This window comes from Myotis yumanensis, unplaced genomic scaffold (genome assembly GCF_028538775.1).
Source record: "Myotis yumanensis isolate MYYU_CA2020_CCGP unplaced genomic scaffold, mMyoYum1.0.hap1 SCAF_1, whole genome shotgun sequence".
NCBI classification, from domain to species: Eukaryota; Metazoa; Chordata; class Mammalia; order Chiroptera; family Vespertilionidae; genus Myotis; species Myotis yumanensis.
Window position 1 is genome coordinate 62,487,894 of NW_027223752.1, and position 6,000 is coordinate 62,493,893.

Consider the following 6,000-nt stretch of genomic DNA (forward strand, 5'->3'; position numbering starts at 1 on the left):
ACCAATTTAAGGTAAGGGATTAGCCCTTAATAAATAAGGAAATAAATTGCAGTCAAGGAAATAAAATCTTCACTGGACTCTTTAGGGAAAGTTCATTTTATGAAGCTGAAGAAAAAAATTTAACATTTCCCCAAAAGGTAACAGTTACTTTAAGTGTGTTGCTTTATCGGTAGATACATAAAAATCAAAGTGTCTGGCTCTAACTGGTTTGGCTCAGTGGATAGAGCATCGGCCTTCGGACTGAAAGGTCCCAGGTTCGATTCGGGCACATCCCCAGTAGGGGGTGTGCAGGAGGCAGCTGATCGATGTCTCTCTCATCTGTTTCTAACTTTCTATCCCTCTCCCTTCCTCTCTGTAAAAAATCAATAAAAAATATATTTTAAAAAAATCAGAGTGCCTACAGCTGAAAAATGTTTCCTTAGTGTTTTTTTTTTTTAATTGGGAAAAAAAGAGAAACCAAAAAAATACTTCTAAAAAAATATTTTTAAAAAAGAAAAATACTTCTAAATTTTGTTGTGTTTTGATTATTGTCTAAAGTTAGATTTTCAAATCTCTTCTCTCATTCACACCACTGCCACAAACACTCCCCTGAGGCAATTTTTGTGTTAAGGAAAATTGGTAAGCGTGAGAGAGAGAGAGAGAGAGAGAGAGGGGAAGGAGAGAATTTGGGGTATGCTATCACCATCTTGTGGTCTTTTGCCATATTACCATTAATGGTTTTAATACCATAATGCCTTTTGGCAATTGCAAGCATGAAGTATGGTGTATCTCCTTTTAGAAATCCCTCTATGGATTAGATGAAATATGGTGAGGGTCAGATACAGCCTACATGCCAGCGGTTCCCCCTTACAATGAGATGATATTTCTGCTGTATTCTCACAGATTCTAAAATAACCCATTGAATGAGTGTCAGATGGGAATCAGATTTATTGGGGTGATCACTTAGTAAGTTATATAATGTCTTATTACTATGTTATACACCTGAAACTAATATAATATTGTATATTAACTGTCATTGGAAAATAAAACATTTGAAAAAATGAAATACTGAAAATTTTCATCAAAAATAAAATAACCAGTTGAATAAAGGTATCTAGTGAAGAGATTTAGAGGGTTTTGTTGTAGTGAAACTTTCAGGGCTTTTTCTTTTAAATTGAATTTATTGGGGTGACAGGTTACAGGTGAACAATTCTGTAATAAATCTTCTGTATATTGTGTGCTCACCACCCCCTCTGTACCCTCTTCTACCTCCCCCATCCCTCTTTCCCTCTGGTAATCACCATACGGTTGTCTGTGTCTATGAGTTTTGTTTTGTTTGCTTAATCCCTTCACCTTTTTCACCCAGACCCACAATCCCCTCCCTTCTGACAGCTTGAAATTTTCGATTTTGTCTTTTCTGTTTGAGCCGAATCTGTTTTAGTGGTTCCTTTTGATTTGTTAGGATATTGGCTGGCAGGAGAGTCTATAACATTTAATTTTTTTTCTGTCTCTTTGGTTATCCTGTTAAGAGTGTGGTTTTTTCCCCCCATTTTTTATTTCAATAGTCTTTGTACGAATTTATTATGTTCTTTAAAAAAGTTTTTGCCATCCTCTTTTCTCGTGGATGGTTCCTCCTTTCCCTTTGTCTTTTTCGTCGATTTTCCCTTCTTTTTTCTCCTTCCTCATACTTCTCATTTTCAATTTCTTTGGTCTCCTGGCTGCATATCACTTTACTTCTTCGGCTTGCTCTACTCACACCCATACCCACAGCAGCCAGCCCTCCCCTTCTGTGTCCTCCTTTCTTTGTTCCTTCCAACGCCTTCCACCAGAAGCTGAAGTTCCGGCTCTGTAATGTGGAGTGCACTGACCTCATCCGGCCTGCTGCGTGGGTCTTTTAAGGACATAGCTCCCTGGTAACCCTTAAGCATCTGGGAGAGACTAAATCCTACCTACTCAGGGAAGCCAGTCCCTAAATCTAACTCTAGATTCAAGAGCAAAGGGACCATCTTTGCTTCAGTCCTAAGAAATCATTTCTGACTCATTAACTTCTCTTCTTTTTTTCTTAACATAAATGCAAATTTTCATAGGAAGTGTACTGGGACTTTTCCAAACTCACATTTGCACAGAGAGCAATTATATACCAGCGCTTTGGAGTTGACAGCTGAATCTTATAAAAGTGAGTCAGATTAATGATGATGACAGGAAAGAGATTTGGGGAAAAGACTTGCTATCATTTTGGAAAACAGTTTAAATTTTATTATGTGATGTTTGTCTTTTTTTTTTTTTTTTTGATTGCCTGAAAACTCTTCCATGAGGAAACCAGCTTTACATTTACATAGTTTTTATAACTCCAACTGAATAAACTGAGGTCCTACATAAAAATAATAATTATTAGAGTCCACCATGGACTATGACCAAACAACAACTTTCATTTATTAGCTCAAGAACCCCAGACTTACTCATTCTTCAGATCTGAACACTTCTAGTCATAGAATCCTAGATGCCAAGTTAGGAAGAAAAATATAGTTGAATGAAGGATATACATATTCCCTAAACGAGAATTTTTCCCCTCCTATTCTAAAACTAATCCATGTTTGTTGTAGAAAATTTAGAAAACAGAGAAAAGAACAAAATTTTAAAAAATCTCAGCATCCAGAGTTAACTAAGCAGTAATGACATTTTGGTATCTATCTTTTTACTTCTTTTAAATTTAATTTTGGCCCAGCTGGCGTGGCTCAGTGGTTAAGCATCAACCGATGAACCAGGAGGTCACGGTTCGATTCCCGGTCAGGGCACATGCCTGGGTTGCGGGCTCCATCCCCAGTGGGGAACGTGCAGGAGGCAGCCAATCAATGATTCTCTCTCATCATTGATGTTTCTATCTCTGTCTCTCTCTACCTTCCTTTCTGAAATCAATAAAAAATATATTAAATATATATTAAAAATTAATTTTGCAATCCAGTTACTTGGGACAAAATTAAAATAATACAAAAAGGTACACAATACAAAGTGATGTTTTTTTCCTACTATTCTCAAATCCCCTGGCTCCTCTCCTCTGGGGAAGCCACTGTTTCCAGCTTCTGTTGCAGTCTCCCAGAGATAGTCTATCCATTTACATGTTATTTACACACACACACACACACACACACACACTTAAATTTTAATGGCAGCTTTATTCAGGTACTGAAATTATAAGTGTGTGTGTGTGCGTGTGTGTGACGTTATAAAAGTCAAGTAGTACTACTATACTTAAAATATTCAGTGTTTACAATATTATGACTAAGCAAGTCTTACTAGCTAAGTGGCCTACGGCAAAGCCACTTAGCTTCTATGTGCTTCCTTCAGGTTCTTTAAATATAAAACAGCAATATAGCCCAGCTGGCGTGGCCCAGTGGTTGAGTGTCGACCTATGAACCTAAGGTTACTGTTTGATTCCCGGTCAGAGCACATGCCCAGGTTGTGGGTCAATCTCCAGTGTGGGGGGCTGCAGGAGGCAGCTGATCAATGATTCTCTCTCATCATTGATGTTTCTTTCTTCTTCTTCTTTTTTTAATCTTTAAATTCTTTATTAGTTAAGGTATTACAAATGTGTCCTCATCCCCCCATTAACCTCCATCCTCTGCCCCCCCCCCCCCCCCCCGCACCCCGCCACTCATGTTCTCATCCCCCTGTTGTCCATGTCCATGGGTTTGGCTTATATGCATGCATACAAGTCCTTTGGTTGATCTCTTCCCCTTACTCCCACCCTCCCCTACTTTTCCCTCTGGGGATTAATAGTCTGATCGCTGTTTCTCTGTCTTTGGATCTGTCCCTGTTCATCAGTCTATGTTGTTCTCTATATTCCACAAAGGAGTGAGATCATGTGGTATTTATCTTTCTCTGACTGGAAAAAACAGTGGTTAGATGCCACGAAGTAGGTGGCAATGCCTTAACCGTATGCGTGTTGTTAGGCCCGAGAGCCTCTTCCATCCTTGTCAAGGGGAGTGCTAACCTTCTCTCCTTTCATACAACACTCATCATTGATGTTTCTATCTCTCTCTCCCTCTCCCTTCCTCTCTGAAATAAATAAATATTTAAAAAAAGTTCTCAAGGTTCATCCATGTTGTATATAGCATCTATGAGGACTTTTTTTTTTTTTTTATGTATAGGGCGTAATGTCACAGGAAGGCCATAGTATTCTGCCACCCGTGAGGAGTAAGCCCAAGTTGCTGTTGGATGTGTTGTACACAGAGAAGCCATTCTTCAGGCACTCTGCTCTCTCCACACCCAATATGAGGACTTTATTAAAAAACAAAACAAAACAGTAGCCGGCAAAAGTATTAATTTGTTATTATCAGCTTAGCCACATAGTATGCTGTATGCGCATTCATTTTGTTTTTCTTGGCGTTAATAATTGCCTTGATTTTCTGTTTGCTTGGTTTTAATGTGTCAGTTACACATTTTTAATATACTGATTACAAAAAAAAATACTCATTCAAAATATTCAAACATATCAGATATCAATATATAAACTTAAAACGTATATGTATATAAAATATATTTATTATTACAGTATATGCCATTATTGTGTCTCATCTTCCACCAAAATGCAAGTTTCTGAGAACAGACATTTGGTCTATTTTATTTTTTGTTGTATTTCCAGTGCCTACATTTGTTTCTGACACAGAGAAAGCACTAAAATCCTTATTGGATGAGAAAATGTAGCGGGTATTCCATTAGTTCATTTCCTTCTTAGCCTGCTTTCTCTTGGACCTTCTGTCCTCTTGCTCCAGTTTAGAACAGCAGCCCTTTAGGCCTACAGGCCCACCTATCATCCTGCTCATTTCTTTTACCTCTTTCCAAGTGGGTTTCCTGCCTCTAAAGCTTTTTTTTTCCCCTTGGTTTAGTCTCTCATTTTGGTGGACTACAATTCACAGATTGTAAAATTTCTGAGTAACTCTTACAATTGGCATTGATGTGTAACAAACCTACTCAAAACATAGAGGCATTATACCACAGCACCCACTTATTGTCTCCTGGTTTCTGTGAGACAGGAATGGAGGAAAGCTCAGCTGGGCATTTGTGGCCTGGGGTCTCTCACTGAGGTTGCCTTCAGGCTAGAGCTGGAAAGGCAAGAGGTCCACAGCAGCTGGGGGCTGTCAGGATCTCTCTTTATGTAGTTTCAGGGTCTCTCCATTTGGTCTCTCAGCCAGATCTATTCGGGCTTCTTCAAAGAATCACAGCCTCAGGGCAGTTAGACTGCTGAGGTAGAGGCAGGCTTCTGCCCAATATCATTCTTCCCCTGTACTTCATGATAATTTGATGGATATAGAATTCTAGAGCGGATCATTTGCCTTGAGGATTTTGTTTTCTAACAATTCTTCATTGTTTTCTAACTTTCAAAAATTGTCATTGAGAAGTCCAATGTCACTTTAATGCCACAGCTGATTTTCCTATACATCAATTTTTAAATGTTCTCTTTATCCCCAGTGTTCTGAAATTTCATGTGAATTAGAGAATAGATTTGATAAACTAGCTGAAGTCTTGCTTGGTTGGATTTTAGGTTATGCTCAATTTTATGTCCTGAAAACTGGGTTCGCTCACATTACTTCATTAATCTAGCTTGAATTATCCTATCAGTCTTAGTCTGTTTGGGCTGCTACAACAAAATACCACTGACTGGGTAGCTAATAAGTAATAGAAATTTATTCCTCACAGTTCTGGAGGCCAGGAGGTCCAACATCAAGGGGCCAGTATGATTGCATTTAAGTGACAGCTGGTTCAAAGCCAGCCCTTTCTAACTGTCTCCTCACAGCTAGAAGTGCTATAGAGTTCTCTGATAAGAGTACTAAACCTATCCATTATGGCTTCCCCGCAATGACCTAATCACCTCCCAAAGGCTCACTTCCTAATACATCACTTTGATATTAGGATTTCAAGATGAATTTTGAAGGGGACACAAGCATTCACACTATAGCACTGTCTAAGCCAGTGATGGCGAACCTATGACATGCGTGTCAGAGGTGACACGCAAACTCATTT

General features: G+C 38.7%; 2 non-coding genes across 2 annotated transcripts; both read right to left on the reverse strand.

The window, feature by feature from the left end:
- Positions 1–3,866: 3,866 nt before the first annotated feature.
- On the reverse strand, positions 3,867–3,992 carry LOC139001477 (U6atac minor spliceosomal RNA). The gene has a single exon (XR_011470044.1). It is a non-coding gene; the product is annotated as a U6atac minor spliceosomal RNA (small nuclear RNA).
- A 127-nt stretch (positions 3,993–4,119) lies between these two features.
- LOC139001470 (small nucleolar RNA SNORA11) lies at positions 4,120–4,248 on the reverse strand. Its single transcript, XR_011470037.1, has one exon. It is a non-coding gene; the product is annotated as a small nucleolar RNA SNORA11 (small nucleolar RNA).
- Positions 4,249–6,000: the final 1,752 nt, after the last annotated feature.